Source organism: Podarcis muralis, chromosome 3 (genome assembly GCF_964188315.1).
Source record: "Podarcis muralis chromosome 3, rPodMur119.hap1.1, whole genome shotgun sequence".
NCBI lineage: Eukaryota > Metazoa > Chordata > Lepidosauria > Squamata > Lacertidae > Podarcis > Podarcis muralis.
In genome coordinates, this window is record NC_135657.1 from 50,325,859 (window position 1) to 50,342,859 (window position 17,001).

Here is a 17,001-nt window from a genome sequence, read left to right on the forward strand (position 1 = left end):
ACCTATGCTCCTAAGCCAGAGACACTCTGTCATTGCTAAAACACACGCACCTTAAATGGAGATTACAAAAGGTCTCCAAGAGGGCAAGAGGAAACAGAAACAGTACATATAATCTCTCCACCCTTATTCCGACTCTGGCAAAGAGTAGTTTGCAGGCATTGCTTTCCTTTGCTGAAAAACCACAAAACCTTTGTTAATAGGTTGCAGGCAGCTAGATGGCTCCATTCCCCGGTAATTGCATCATTCTCCATATTGGTGGAGACCTATTCAGGAAAGAGCGTTTAACTACACCTCTGCCAGAACCAGTGCAGAACCACATTCACTAGAAGGGTGAGGAAGCCGCAGAGAGGAGCTGCAGCAAAACTGAGTTGGTGCTCTGGTTTGCAAAATCTACAAGGGTTATAAATTGGTGGTGGTGGTGGGGAATTTCTTGTGTTTCTGCAGCAAAATTTCTTTGCAACATGTACTTTTTAATATTACTTATTACTATGTACTTATTTATTATTATATGTACCGTTGTTCGGTCCCTGCTCCTGCCAACCTAGCATGAAGTGCAAGTAGATAAATAGGTACTGCTCCAGCGGGAAGGTAAACGGCATTTCTGTGTGCTGCTCTGGTTCACCAGAAGCGGCTTAGTCATGCTGGCCACATGACCTGGAAAAACTGTCTGCGGACAAACACCGGCTCCCTCGGCCTGAAAGCGAGATGAGTGCCGCAACCCCAGAGTTGTCTGCGACTGGACCTAAGGGTCAGGGGTCCCTTTACCTTTATGTACTTATTAATACATATTTGTGTTAAAATATCTTCCCATTAATGGTAACAGCCTCAAACATTGTTTGATCCTGATTGTCTGATCACAGACATCTTTGGGGGAGCCTTTGTTTGTGGTCCTCCATAATTAGAATGCAAGGCTCATATCCAGAGGAGCCCTGTGTCCTCAAATTGGGTCCTCAATATTATTTCTTTATTACATTCATATCCCACTTTTCCCCCCAAGGAGCTCATGGCTCTCCCCATCCTCATTTAATCCCCACAACAACCCTGTGAAGTAGGTTAGGCTGAGAGTTAGTGACTGTCCCAAGGTCACTCAGTGAGCTTCATGGCTGGGTGGGGATTTGAATCCCGGTCTGTCTGGGTTGTAATACAACACTCTAACCACTACACCACACTGGACCTCTTTGGAGAATACCCTTCCAGTTGAAGTCAGACAGACACTTGCTCCCCACTCCCCCCCCCCCCTTGAACTTCTGATGCCTCCTGAAGACTTTTCATTTTTATTCCAGCAGGCGTTTTAGCTGAATTCTGACTGTATACTTTCTTTTTTTTAAAGATTTTTTTATTAGCTTTTCAAATTTTACATTTTTAAAAAACAAACATCAGAACATATACCTCATATCCATTGACATCTACCCTTCCATGGCATTCTTTTCTTACCTTATAAAGCTGCTGTACTACTTATATTTTACCCACTGTATACGTTAATTATAAATTATTAAACCACCTCTTCTCATCTGCTGCTATATTTCAAATCCTGCATACGTTTTAACATAACATCAAGGTATTAAGACTTTCCAAAAGCATCTGTCCATTTCAGTGATGGGAACATAGCAATTAATAAGAGTTTGGATTTGATATCCCACCTTATCACTACCCTAAGGAGTCTCAAAGCGGCTAACATTCTCCTTTCCCTTCCTCCCCCACAACAAACACTCTGTGAGGTGAGTGGGGCTGAGAGACTTCAGAGAAGTGTGACTGGCCCAAGGTCACCCAGCAGCTGCATGTGGAGGAGCGGGTAAGCGAACCCGGTTCACCAGATTACGAGTCCACCGCTCTTAACCACTACACCACACTGGCTGAGAGATGAGATACGGAAGAGAGATTCTTTTCTTTTTTAAGGGTGACAGCAGTAGCAGCAAATACTGCTGTGGTGGGTGTACTTTCCTCACACCAGAGTCACTGTGATTCACCTGGGTGGTCTAGAGTCGTAAAAACATAACAGCCTGCTGGATCAGGCCAGTGGCCCATCTAGTCCAACATCCTGTTCTCACAGTAGCCAATAGATGCCTTAAATGGCTCAGGACTGCACTACCTCAAGGACTGCCTCTATCCCTATGAACCTACCTGGACCCTGACATCATCCTCTGAGGCCCTTCTTTGTGTGCCTCTTCCATGAGAGGTCCAGAGGGTGGCAACATGAGAACAAGCCTTCTCTGCAGTGGCTCCCCATTTGTGGAATACTCTCCCCAAGGAAGTTCTGCTGGTGCCTTCATTATACACCTTTAGGCACCAGGCAAAAACATTCCTCTTCAACCTGGCCTTTGGACGGTTGACATCTGATGCCCTTTTAAATGAGGGAATTATTGGTTTGCTGTTGTTCTTATTTTTTAAAAGTCCTGGGGAAGGGATTACTTTTACATCTAACCTATGAGGAGTCTATTAGCTCATGGTTGAAACTATGGCCCGAAAAGCCTCTTCGACTGGTCTTTCAGCATCCTTTTTACATTATCTGGACTATGATATTGCCCTTAAATCCCCGAGGCAGAGGTTATGGGATCTTTCACACAGTGATCTTTGCTCTAGATCCTATGTAACCTGTGGACCGTTTGCATCTGGAATCCACCATGGCCATGATTTCCAGTTACCATCATATTTCATGACTTTGTCTGTACCTAACTATTGCCAATTATTCACCAGAGCTAGACTAAATGTATTTCCATCAGAAGTACTAAACAGCAGACTGTCTGGTATTCCCTATCAGAATAGGCTCTGCTCATGCTCTCAGGGTGTCGACTCTGTGAAGCATATCCTACTACACTGTGAGCAGTTCAAACAAGCCAGGGATCAATTAATTAAACCCCTATTGGTGAACTTAACTGGAAAATCCGAAACCTTCCACCTTAAGTACCTCCTTAGCTGTGGCTAAGTTCCTCTTAGAAGTATTAAGAAACAGAAACTTACATGCTCTGGATAAAACATAGCAACCACCTTGGAACCCTTTCCCTGCATTTCTGCTTTATTTTGCTTTTGAAAATGTTTTTGTGGGTCTTTGGACTCAAATAAAGAATGTGAGTGTGTTCTTCCTTTTCCTATGTATTTTGTGGTTTTTCTATTGTCATTTTATGCTATAGACCACCCTGAGATCTGCAGTTGAAGGGTAGTATAAAATAAAATTTTAAAAAAATAAAAAATAAAAAAGTATCAGAGCGAGCCAGGCAAACACACTCCAGAAGGAAGCAAAGCAGGGCTGGTGAGAGTGTGTCCTTGGGAGTCTTGAGGACCAGAGGCCTAGAGGGCCAAATTTGGTTTCCAGGTCTGAAACTCCCTACCCCATTGCCCCTACCAATCTCATTCTGACCCAAGGCAGCCTCTACCTTCCTGCCTGGCTGGCAATTTCCTCCTCAGTCTCAGTTTTGCCCTCGTAGAATTCAGCAAAGAAGAGGATGGGGGCGGATGGGATTAAATAGTTGGCTTTGGTCATCATTGATTCTAGCTCCACCTGCTGTTGGCCTCCGCACCTTCCACCCACCCAGCACCACCCACCACTGCCTGAGACTGTTTAACATGCACTCCTAAAATTCACTTTGTTTTGTGTGGGTGTGCACAGAGGAATATTTTCCCCTGGTGTTGTCGCTGTAGGAGTTACATTACTGAAACAATAATAATCAGGGTTCTGCAATATAACATCTCTGCAACTTTGGAAATTTGCACATTTGCAAAGTTGGTTCTCTCTCTTTTACACAAACATAACACCAAAACTCTCAACAGCTTTTAAGAATTCCCCCAGTTAACCAACTTGGCATATAGTGAGGTTATCTGGGGTCCTCTCTGCCTGGGTGTCTTTTCTAACTAACAGCACATTTGTAGTTAAACAAGTGCAGCCCTTGGACTGCAGTCATTTTGATTTATAGCAGCAGGGATAAAACGAGAAGAGTACAGACGTCAGCGGCGCTTCTGCTGATCTGGCAACAGAGACTTCCTAATGTACAAATGATGTCTTTCACCACACAGCTCCCTCTCTTTTACTAACTCAGGGCAGGGAACGTGCTGTTATTGAGTGCAAAGTGCAGGATGTGCAGTGCGAACACTGGATTTTCTTCAGGCTGCAGAATCCCAATGATGCATAACTGATCAGGCGCTCACACGCCCCTTTAAAATCTCATTTTTAATTTCTGCATGGTAACCTGAAAGAAGAGGTGAGAAAGAAACAGCTAATGTGATGGCTGAAGAAGTGCCTGAGGAATGGTTTACCTGCGAGACACACACACCCTATGGGCACCAGCAGAAGAAAAATCCTTACTGAGAACTGGTAATGTGCTCCAGTCTCAAAGCCGAGAAATCACCACTAGGTCTGTGTTGTTAGGTGCTTGTTAAAAGATCTAATGCTCTTATTGAAAGAGGATCAGACTAGCTGTGATGGCTTCACTCCTGGAGGAAGTATGCTTCTGTATACTAGCTTCTGGGAATCACAAGGGGTTGGGAAGGAGTGCTGCTGCAATCGGGTCCTGCTTGTGGGCTTCTCATAGGCACCTGGTTGTCCGTTGTCTTCTTATGATCTTGCAATATAACCATATATGGCTTAGTCCTAGGCTATCTGAAGGACCATATTCTCCCATATGAACCTGCCAAGCTCTGAGATTTTGGGGAGAGACCCTTCTCTCCCTATCACCCTCAAAGGCATGTTTGGTGGGGACACAGGAAAAGGGCTTTGTGGTGGCCACTCCCACACCTTGGAACTCCCTCCCCCAAAAGGCTAATCTGGCTCCAGCTTTGTTGCTCTTCCACTGGCAAGTGAAGACTGTTTTATTTCGGTAGCCTTTCAGGAATGGAGTGTTTTCAAAGGAAGAGCTGTTAATAGGGCAATGCTGGTTTTTCTAAAACTAGATTTGTTTTCTAGATTTTCAATCATTTTTAATTTAATATTTATTCACTGATTCAGGATGAAGCAGTAAGAGAAATTAGAAACCGCATAGAAAGAAAACGAAGGAAAGTTTTTAGCCGACATTTCTTTGGATACAATGTCTAAGTAATGTACATAAAAGAGCAGCATCCCTTACATCCAGAGTTGCATGAGATACCTTTATAGCCTGAAGAAAGCTAGTAGCGATCTTCAGGAGATGCATGCAATGAATGAATAAACAGATAAACATGTGCCTCCTGTGCATCATGCCAAGGTGTATGTGTCTTTTTCCATGGTTGAGGTAACACAGAGAGAGAGGCTGCTGTTTTTTTCTGGAAGAGGCTAACCTTGGCCTCTCAGAGAAGTGGTTTGACAGGACCCGCAATGAGGCTACCTGCGGCTGGCGGCCAGGTCTTCAGGACCTAGAACAGCAGCCGCTTAGCTCTGATGTTGTTCCAACCAGGGCTAGAGTTTTGTGGAACCCTTCGAAACTTCTTCAATCTCAAGCACTAACATCAGCCTCCTTTAACTGGAGACTTGTAGCTTTGCATTCCAACAGCACCAAACAGCCTGCTCATACGCCATCTACGGCCTCTGATCTGACCTCCCTGGGAAAGTATGGGAGTTGGATTGTTATTGAATTCTCAGAGCTGAGGATTTGAGCTCTCCATTTGTGTTATTTGGTGGCCTTGGCCACAGAGCTGGATGTCTGGGCTCCACCTTCAGGGGGAATTCTGAGTTTCTTCCCCTCCACCTCTCTTGGAGCCAATCTCTGAGACCCATGTCAGCCTCAACTTGCCCCACATTAGTAGAGATTCTTACCATATCAGAGTCTCTGTCTAGCACTAGTAATAGCCAATAGGGTTGGTTTTGTGGTAGTCCAGAAATTACACTGAAACCAAATGTTTCAATAGAGATGAACAGCACTATTGTATGCATGTCTAGTCAGGAGCAAGTGCCAGTGAGTTCAACAGGGCTTATTTCTAGGTAAGTGCATATAGGGTTGCATTCTAAATGAATTGTCTGATCTGAATGTGATTTCCATTGCTCCTCCCATTAATGTTTCTGGCCCTGCCAGTCATGGGCTTATGGCCCTCAGAAGGCTGACCAGGAGGGAATGTGGCCCTCATGCAGGAAAAGGTTCCCCAACTCTGGTTTAAGGACTCAGATGATTTTCAGCACAGTCTTTGCAGCCGATATATGGGCATCATGTTATATCCTCCAAGACTGCTCTTCACACTGCTCACAGAGGCAGCATTGTGGGACCTTTGTAGGTTCAGCACAACCAGCTTCCATTACTGAACCTGGAGGAATCCAACCTACTTGTTCTCTGCAAAGCTCAAAGTCAAAATAAAGCAGTAGTTGTCAAATTTTGGCCAAAAGAGATCCACTGCCATGCTGCCTTTTTTAGGTTAGTGGCAGCTCCAGTTCCTAAGTTGATCAGGACATATACAGATTGTAAGATCTTTTGAGACTTGGTGATGTTTTGTACATGTGAATTTCAAAGTGGCTCTTGCTTCAATCATTTTGTGATGCAGATGGGAAATTCATTGTCCACTATGCTATTTTGCATGACAAGGGACCTCATTCTTGGGTATTAAAATTGGAAGAGGGGGCATCTTGGTCATTCTGTTACCCTTGAAAGTTTGGCATGGGTGGCAGACTGGGAGATAGACAGTATTATTGACACAAAATAAAATAAATAAAATAATAATTTAAAAAATACATTCCAGTAGCACCTTAGAGACCAACTCACCACTTAGTTGGTCTCTAAGGTGCTACTGGAAGGAATTTTTTCATTTATTTTCATTTATTTTGTTTTGTTTCGACTATGGCAGACCAACACTGCTACCTACCTGTAACTAGCATTATTGATGGCAGCTTCTAAGCTATGAAATTCCCTTTCCACAGGGATGCACCTTGTATAGCCTTCATCATGTGCTAAACACGTATCTCTTTATCCTGCCTTTTAGGTCATACACACCCCCACACCCTATTCTTCTGATTATGAATTGTTTAGCTGATTTAAACATTGCATCTTTATATTGTAACATACCCTGGGATCATATGGTGAAGAGCAGGTAAGAAATCCAATCGAGCAATAATGATAAGGCCTCTCCTCCACTTTTTGTTGTGTTGCGATAACAATGGTTTACGCAGTGAGAAGGAGCAATATGGAGAACTCTTTAGAGCTAAGAAAAGTCTAAAGCAACACATAGCCCTCTCTTCATGTTCCCATTTGCAAGCCGTCACCTGGGTGGCAGGTCCATGATGCCGAAGGAGATATTCTACAACTCCATCTTTATGTCCACTGTTTGTCTCACACTGATCATCTCCTAAATGGCTACAGTCATTTGGAAACAGGAAGTCCCAGTTGGGACTCCTTGCCAAACTCTTCATAAAATCCTAGCTGCAGTGTGGAGATACATTTCCATTTGAATTACATGGGTGATCCACCAACCATGCCACAAGAAGTGCATGTGTGTTGGAACTATCTTTATGGGGGTGAAGCAGGGGAAAAAACAGCAGGGGGCAGTGATCGGAACCATGTGGGCATCAGACCATTGCTAAGAATAAGCCTCTCTAGCAACAGACGCCCTGTAAGCTATCATTGCCACATGACATGGCCGTGGTACTCCCTTGTCTAAGCAGCACCATGATGGGGTTTCTTGTGTACTCTGCTGGGTACAGTGGATTCATATTGGCAGAAGCAGCTCTCCTGGAGGGGTGGAGCCACTATGCTAACTTCCCAGCAGGTGGGTCACTGCTGATTACTTGGAAGGAGAGGGGTGAGGCAGTGGGGAGAGAGGCGTGATGCAAACACAATGGCAGAGCCAATCCGGCACTCCTGCTGGTGCATTTGCACCATGCTGCCCTCCCCGCCACCATACCCCTCCCAGTACGCAACAGCATCCCAGCCTGGCAGAAAGCTATGGTAGCTGGGCTGCCCCATCCGATGAGCTGCTTCTGCCTACTGGGCAGTCACCCACGTGAGCAATATGAACATTCATTTTTCTCCATTTGCTGCAATGGAATCGGGGTACAGGCAACTCCCCATTTATGCACATTCAAGGCACATGCAACCTCACATGTGTGCATTGCTGCAAACCTGGAATTAGCATGAAAATGGCAAAAATGGTGTGAAAACAGCATCTAGCAATCCCACGAGCCTTTGCACCAACCTTTGAGGCCTGTGGAGAGTTGAAGTTTGGGCAAGGAAGTTTGGAGGGAGCCATTGGGGTATTTGCAGGCTTTTTTATGGTGTTCCCAATATACACGCTTTCATTTCCAAGGCATGGTGCCTTGGAGCGTAACCCCTGCATAAATGGGGAGTTGCCTGCATTTCTGCACTGGCCCAAGGAAGGCTCTCCAAATTACGGTAACTTAACTGTGCCAGTCATGCTAGCACTATAATCTCCACTCCTCCCCACTCTGTGCCTGCAAGTAAACCTGGATTCAGCACAAAAGGTAATGTTATTTCAGGAGGCCTTTGCACCACAAAGATTGTTCTAATGTTTCTGATCTCTGATGTTTCAATCTATGTTGTAAATTCTGTACGTGGTTTTGTTCTTGCAAGCTGCTTTGAGAAATACAGTGAAAAGTGGGCTATAAATCCAATAAGTTAATTACATAAATAAATAAATTAAATAGTATGTGACACATCAGTGCAATTCCGATGTGGATCCGAAACCCCAGTTTTCAGAAGCTCCTGGTGTGGTGGAATGGAGTCAACCTTGGGACAGAGGCATAGAGGCAGCTGACCTGTACGAGGCAGGATGGCAATGAAATTATGGCTGGGCAGATTCAGCAGCTGCTGTGCCAGACTTGCTGCACTGGTGTACCTGCATAGCCCCAGCCTCATTGCATCGCCACCAGAGGCGGATTTAGGGGAGTGTGCCACTGGGCACGGAGCCTTGGGGGTGCTGCAGGTGATGCCACAACTATGATTTAGGATGGAGCATGAGAGGTGGGTTGGGGCATCGAGTTGCAGCGATCTGGGTGTTGGGAGCTCAGCTTCACCCTGCCCAAAATGGCTGCTCCTGAAAATCTGCCCCCAATGCAGACACATCCTTAGCCTCGGGTTCCAGTTTAATCAAACAGAACTGGGGATTCTCAGACCCTTCCATTGGCCTTGAAGGCTGCTGCAGGAACAGTGCAAATATACAACAGGCAGCCATGCTCAAACTTGCCTATAGCTTTCCTTATGTTGTTGTTGTTGATGATCTAAATCTACTTAGTTGCTTGAAGAATGTGACAATGGGCGCATGGGAGCCAATTCCTAGGGGCTGAGGGGTATTTGCCCCCCAATAAAATATTGAGGGAGTTGCCCCCCCAGTTGATGGGGACTGCCATTCAAATAGTCTTCGTGCACCGCATCATGTGATCGATTATGCGGGACGAGGCTTACGTGAGCCCCCCCCCCCCGATTTTATTCAAGTTGGTACCCCTGATGGGGAGTTTGGTGGTGGGGCAATGGGATTCTGGCACGAGCCTTCTTGAAGCCGAGACTGTGCTTATTCCTATTAGCTTGCCCCGTGGGTTTTGTTCCTGAGCGAGCAGGAGGAGAAATCGAGCCAGAAGCCTTTACAAAAAAGCGAGGAGGGGGTAAATCAAGAGAGTTTCGCCGCAGTCCTCTCTGCCCGTGTATTTTTATCCCGCATAAATATAGACACACAGAGTCGCCGTGTGGTATGGCAGGCACCAAGAGAACACAAGAAACGTTCTCTCTCTCTCTCTCTCCAGAATCTACCCAGAAATACAGAGTTAAAGAGAGCGGGGGCGGTGGTGCGGGGGGTGAAAAGAAAGGAGAAAGGGGATCATCGTTGATTCTCAACGTGCCAGCAGCAACAGCAGCAGCAGCAGCAGCAGCAAGTTGCCCTAATGGTTTGATTTATAAGCAGGATAATAAAAATCCCATTAGGCTTCTCATTGAGAAAAAACACAGAAGAAAGCAGCAGGGGGAGGAGGGAGAAAGCCCGCACGTGTGTCACTGAGGCAAGCATTGACGCAGGCAGCGCTGACGTCAGCAGCCTCAGCAGCAGGGACAGGACTGGGTGAATGGAACACGAGCGCGCGAGGGGAGGGGGGAGCAGGCGCCTCTCCATTCACTCCCGCAGCCAGAGCCGCTGCGCCTCCCCTCCCCCAGCCCCGACCAGGCGCGCAGCCTACGAGCCCCGCAGCCTGCATCAAGGGGCCAGGCACGGAGAGTAGGGCCGGGCCGGCTGCTCCCAATCTGTCCCTGGGGTGCGTGGGTGGGGGAGAGGCTTGGGCGGGTTGTCCTGGCTCCTGGAGACAGCAGAGTCCCGGGAAGAGGGATCCAAGGGAAGGATGGGGTGCAGATAGCAGGCTGCAGGGGAGGCCAGCCTGGGCTTGGAGGAGCGAAGGCAGCAGGCTTGGTTCACTTGGTGAGGCGGGAGGCATCTCAGTCAGTAGAGCATGAGACTCTTAATCTCAGGGTTGTGGGTTCGAGCCCCACATTGGACAAAAGATTCCTGCATTCTCCTCCTCCTCCTCCTTCTTTGGCGATCACTCGTAGCCGAGTAAGATTGTCTTCCATAAACACGGTTTTAACAATGAGTCCGTAAGTGACTGTGGAGGCCAATTCTGGATCCACACGTCCTTCCACAGTGGGGACATTGGTTTCTGGGCGGGAGCTGATCACGGTGTGGATTTGCCAAGCGTGCCTTCCTCCTAGCACATTTCTCCCTTGCGTCCTGAGTTCGAGTGTCTTCAAAGCCCATGACACCTTTGGTAAAGGCTGTTCTCCAATTAGAGCGCTCACAGGCCAGTGTTTCCCAATTGTCAGTGTTTATACTACATTTTTAAAGATTTGCCTTGAGACAGTCTTTAAACCTCTTTTGTTGACCACCAGCATTACGCTTTCCATTTTTAAGTTCGGAATAGAGTAGTTGCTTTGGAAGACGATCATCAGGCATCCGCACAACATGACCAGTCTAACGAAGTTGATGTTGAAGAATCCTTGCTTCAACACTGGTGACCTTTGCTTCTTCCAGTACACTGATATTAGTTTGCCTGTCTTCCCAAGTGATGTGTAAATTTTTTTGGAGACACCGTTGATGGAATCTTTCGAGGAGTTGGAGATGGTGTTTATAAGTGGTCCATGTTTCACAAGCATATACAGTGGTACCTCAGGTTAAGTACTTACCGGTAATTTGTTCCAGAGGTCCGTTCTTAACCTGAAACTGTTCTTAACCTGAAGCACCACTTTAGCTAATGGGGCCTCCTGCTGCCACCACGACACCGGAGCACGATTTCTGTTCTCACCCTGAAGCAAAATTCTTAACCTGAATCACTATTTCTGGGTTAGCGGAGTCTGTAACCTGAAGCGCATGTAACCTGAGGTACCACTGTAGTCAGGTTGGTAGTACAATAGCTTTGTAAACAAGCATTTTGGTTTCCCTGCGAATGTCCCTGCGAATGGACATGGGACATTCCTGCCAGGGGGGGTGGGGTGAACTAGATGACCCTTGGGTTCCCTTCCAGCTCTACAATTCTATGATCTGCAGCTGGGCATCCAACCATCAAGGGCCTAAAACTAAAGCAGGACCACCCCAGTCCTGAAAGCCAGTGCAGTGTAATGGTTGGGCTAGGAGCTGGGAGACTATGATTTAAATTGCCACTTGGCCTCGGAGCTCAGTTGATGACTTTGGACTGGTCACTACCTCTCAGCCATATTTACCTCACATGGCTGTTGTAGGGATTAAGTGAAGGGGAAGAACCATGCTCCTTGGAGAAAATGGAGGGATATACCGTATTTTTTGCTCCATAACACTCACTTTTTTCCTCCTAGAAAGTAAGGGGAAATGTCTGTGCGTGTTATGGAGCGAATGCCTACGGATGGCAGGGGGATCTGCAGTCGTGAGCAGAGGATCCATGGTTCCCCTTCCTTCCCTCCTCCGTGGCTCGCTTTGCTCGCTTTGAAACAGCAAAGCGGGAGAAGAGCCACTGAATGGGAAAAGAGAGGGACAGAGAGCCTGGTAATAAAGCACGGATCCACATGAATCCTCAGGATTTTTGCACTGGGTCACCCCAAATTCACCATCAGATCACATAGCATGTCCATGGCTACAGCTTGCACCAAAAAAATAATGCATCCACTGTTGCCTGGGGCGGCAGTGGTGCAAAAACATGGTTACAAAGCATGGATCCACATGGATCCTCAGGATTTTTGCATTGGGCTACCCCAAACTCACCGTCAGATCACATGTCTGTGGCCACAGCATGAACCACAAAAATCATACATCCACTGTTTCATTTAGAATATTTTTTTTTCATGTTTTCCTCCTCTAAAAACTATGTGCGTGTTATGGTCGGGTGCGTGTTATAGAGCGAAAAATACGGTAAATGCAGTAGACCAGTGGTTTCTGGCTGGTGGTCTGCAGACCTCAGGGGGTCTGCGTATTCCACCCAGGGGTCTCTGGCACCATTCACATAACAAAAACTACCATAGATATATCAGAATTTTCAAAAGTAGGGGGTCCATGGCTTGGCTTTTGAAAAACAGAGAGTCTGCAGTACTTAGCTAACTGGGAACCACTGCAATAGATAAAAGGCATAGCCACATCTACTCTCCTCATAAGTTCAGATGGGAACATTCCGGTGTTTTCAGATAAGGCAGCTGCTCTTCTTTTGGCATTTTCAGATTCTGCAGTATCAATGTTAAAAGCTTCACTGGCCGGAATGAACAACTGATTTATGAATTCTCTCCTCCCCCCCCCCCATCCTGCAGTGACACCATTCCGATTGTTTCCCCAAAGGGGCCTTTGAACATTTCATGCACAATTTGATTTGCGTGTGGTAAATGTGCATTCGAATGGAACAGAATGAGGATGAGAAGGGAAGTGGAATCTAAGTTCACCCTGGTGTAGGTTAGCATTCTCACCACAGATGACTTACAAATCTGGGTGCCCAGGAACATCCCTATGCACACCACAACAAATTGCCAGAGAGAGGTTCAAAGGCACTTTTAATAGTTGTATAGAAATAGGTCTCTAATATGGTCTTTCAATTGGAAAACCCACCCTGGTGAGAAGGCCCATTCACTTTCTCTTCGGCACACTTTTCTGCACGAACACCATGCATACAGTAGTGTGCCGCAGATGAAGAACAAAAACCAGCAAGGGTTAGCACCCAGAGGAGCCTATGATGACAGCGTATTATGCAACTCCGGCCATGGGAGTAGCTGGGGGGACAGGAGGGCAGCTGCCCCTCCCCAGATCAAGTAAATAAATAAAAATATCTAACTGAGGTTCTGCCCCCCCGAAGCCTGCCCCCCATCAATCCTGGCTACGCCCATGACTCTGGGAGAGAAACCCCAGGAAAATGATGGGACGCTGTGAGTGCAGAGTGTGAATTCCTAAGGTGTCAGTTTCACTTCAGAAACAAGACCAGTAACAGAACAGAAAAGAATGTGCTATGTTGATGGTTGTTAAGTAACACTTATTTGGTTGCACATTGTTATGGTTTACTGTTCTTTCATTTTTTGTGTGAATGAAGATATATTGATTCAACTACAGTAATGTGTCCTGTCAGTAAAAGACCTGTGCAAGAACTTCCACTTGTGCAACAGAGTTTCCCCCGCTTCTCCTTCCCCTATGGCCCTGAAACTGTCATGGGGGGGGGAGGGGGAGGGGTTGAGGGTTGCAAGAACACCCAGAACAGCATTCTGTCAGGTGAGCCAAATTCCTTGTGTTGATGGAACAATCACAACATTGAATTCCACACACACCTTATGAATAGTAAAGAAGAAACAGAAAAGAAGTGAAAAGAACAAACAGAAACCAGGTACGGTAATTCCCAAACTCTCAGAAGATATCCATATACGAATTTGAGAAGCCTTGGGGGGGAGGGGGCGGATCCTGTCACAAGGATGTAAGAAAAGCCCTGCTGGGGCAGGCCAAAGGCTCATGTAATCCAGCATCCTGTTCTCACAGTGACCTACCAGATGCCTATGGGAAACTTCTGAGTGCTGTGTATTATCTGATTTCCTCAACATAACTCTTGGCAGAAGAGACAAACAGTTCCATAGCTTAAACATATGAAGTCAATGGGAACGTGGGCCGTGGAGCTGCCTTTAAAATAATTCACCAATGCCTCACTTCCTACTCAGGACTTTTAAATACCCAAATGATTTTTGTCATGTGTGCTGTGCTCACTGAGGGATGTTGTTCTCCTTGAGGATTAACTTTCTGAATATAAAATTCTCCTCTCGCTTCTCAGGACATGAATGGAAATTTACTGGGGCTGGGGTGGCCAAGTGAAACCTTGCCCTTGAATAGTTGTGTAGAAGAGGGAATTTTCTGCTCTTCTGCAGAACTATTTAACGTCCAGGAGACCTGACCCCTATCTCACCTGGCCTCCCTAGGGAAGGTGTGCTTATACATGCTTATAAACATGGGACCCAGTGATGCTGAATTTAATCCTGTACCATGCCTCACACTGATTGGTCTCTGGATTGTTCATGTTCCTTTTTCTGCTGCGTTCATATCCTGCTTGCAGGCTTCCCATAGGTATCTGACAGGCCAAGGTGAGAACAGCTTGCTGGACTAGATGCGCTCTTACGTTCTAATGTATTTGAGATGCTCTATGTGGTGAGCATAGGAAGCTGCCTTATACCAAAACAGACAACTGATACCTTTAGCTCAGTATGTGCTGCCTATAGAAACTGGCAGCGACTCTCCAGGGTTTCAGACAGGTAACCTTCCCAGCCTACCTGGGGATTCTGGGGATTAAACCTGGGACCTCCTACAGGAAACACACATACAGTGGTACCTTGGTTCTCAAACGCCTTGGTACTCAAACAACTTTAAACCCAAACACAGCAAGCCCAGAAGTTAGTGTTCCGGTTTGCGAAATTTCCCCAGAAGCCGAATGTGCTCCGTATTGATTTTTACGCTTCTGATTTGAGTGCCACACTTCCATTTTGAGTGTTACGCTAAGGTCCGTCTGTTTTTGCTATTTATTTTGCGTATTTGTTTTTGCAGCTTTTTTGTTTTGTTTTTGTGACTGTATGGAACCCAACTCAGCTACTGATGGATTGGTTGTGTGACTGCAGTACATTGTTTATTGCTTTCATTTTATGGATCAATGGTCTCGTTAGACAGCAAAATTCATGTTAAATTGCTATTTTAGGGGTTGTTTTTAAAAGTCTGGAATGGATTAATCCATTTTGCATTACTTTCTATGGGAAAGCGCGCCTTGGTTTTGGAATGCGTTGGTTTTGGAACGGACTTCTGAAACGGATTAAATTTGAGAACCAAGGTACCACTGTACTCTACCTGTAAGCAATGGCCATTCTCTCTCTCTCTCTCTAAAAAAAACAAAAAAACAACAACTCTGTGTGGTCTCAGCCCAAGGAAGTCTCTCCCACCACCTAGTACCCAAAATGCTTTTAACTATGGGTTTTCAATCCAGGACTTTCCACATGGAAAGCTTGTGCTCTACCTTGAGCTGTGGCGTCTCCTCTGGCGTTTGATCTGTGATGGTGCATTCACCTGAGGAAGTGGGTCCCTGGTGCTGCAGCCATCTGGTGAAAGGATGTGTGAATCAGCCCTAGAGAATGTCCAACCATCGTATATCAGGCTGATTCTGATGTCATACCATTGCTCCAGTTAATGAAAAGGAATAATGGAAATGAACTACTTTTGATCACAACTAACTTTCAATGGCAATGTATTGTTCCCTTTGTGCATCAGTCAAAATCATTGTGCTTGAGAAATCTGGTCTATAGATTCACAGCGCAGCATCTAAAATTGGCACCTCTTTTGCATTTGAGTTGCAGTCGCGCACAAAACAAACTGACATTTAAAAAATAATAGTAATGAAGGTAACTATTGTTGCATAATTATGGCTAGCTGTTTTGACAAGACACATGGCAGATTGTGGTGACAATAAATGTTGGCTACATCCGAACAATTTCTCCATCCTGCCCTCTCCAAATACCTTGCATTCTTTTGTGGATGAGGAAACACGTTTGTCAAAGAAACTGATATTGTAAGCCAGAAGAAACTTCAAATGACACATCTCTAGATTATTGGCACGAATTCTTCCTCTATTCCATTTTTGTGAGGAATTTTAATTTAATTACAGGACTTGTTCCAGGCTGGTATGTCATTACCTTTACAAGAAACCCAGGAACACAGTTTGGTTTCCAAAATAGGCCCTGAAAGAGTTCCCTGGAATTGTTAAGTTGCACGCTTCTCTAGAATGTGCAGGGAGGCCTGTGCAGACAACGCTTTCTAGAATAATGAATGTTTTATTCTGGCCCAGCGGTGCTGTCAGGGCAAGACTTCAGGGCAGACGTCTTGAGCCACACTCAAGAGAATAAGCAAAAGGGCCCCTAAAACAAAACAAAGCTGGCTTCCTACATTTTGAAGTAAGTGAAGTCTTTTATTTAAATATCTTATTTTGATATTTATAAATTGCACTTTCATACTACAGTACAGCAAGGCAGTGTACACCATACAAAATTACAATAACAAAAAATTAATGAAAGCATCACTGAAAGCAACAGGAAAACATCAGTAAATGAAATAAGTTCATATTCCAAAGAGCTGTTTGAATAGTGCCATGTTTAGCAGGCATCTCATAGCAGAGGCAGGGCCCAAGCCTCAAAGTCACCCAGTGGGCTTCATAGCTGAGTGGAGCTTTTAGTCCAACGCTCTAACCACTGCACCACATTGCCTTTCATTCCTTGCAGGACAAGGAGCTTCCACAGTCCTTGTGTTGCTTTGCATCCTGGGTCAGGGCAAAATGGGTACATAAACTAATTGTGGAAATGCAGCAAACAAATATGTAGAGGTGGTTTTACGGCAGCGCGACCAATTCGGCCACACTGGGTGCTGCGCTGAGGAGGTGCCACAACAATGCTGTAGAACAGAGTGTGAGAGATGCCCTCCCCCTAAAAAGTTAGTGTCACACAGGGCACTACAGTGGTACCTTGGGTTAAGTACTTAATTCGTTCCAGAGGTCCGTTCTTAACCTGAAACTGTTCTTAACCTGAAGCACCACTTTAGCTAATGGGGCCTCCTGCTGCTGCTGCTGCACTGCCAGAGCACTATTTCTGTTCTCATCCTGAAGCAAAG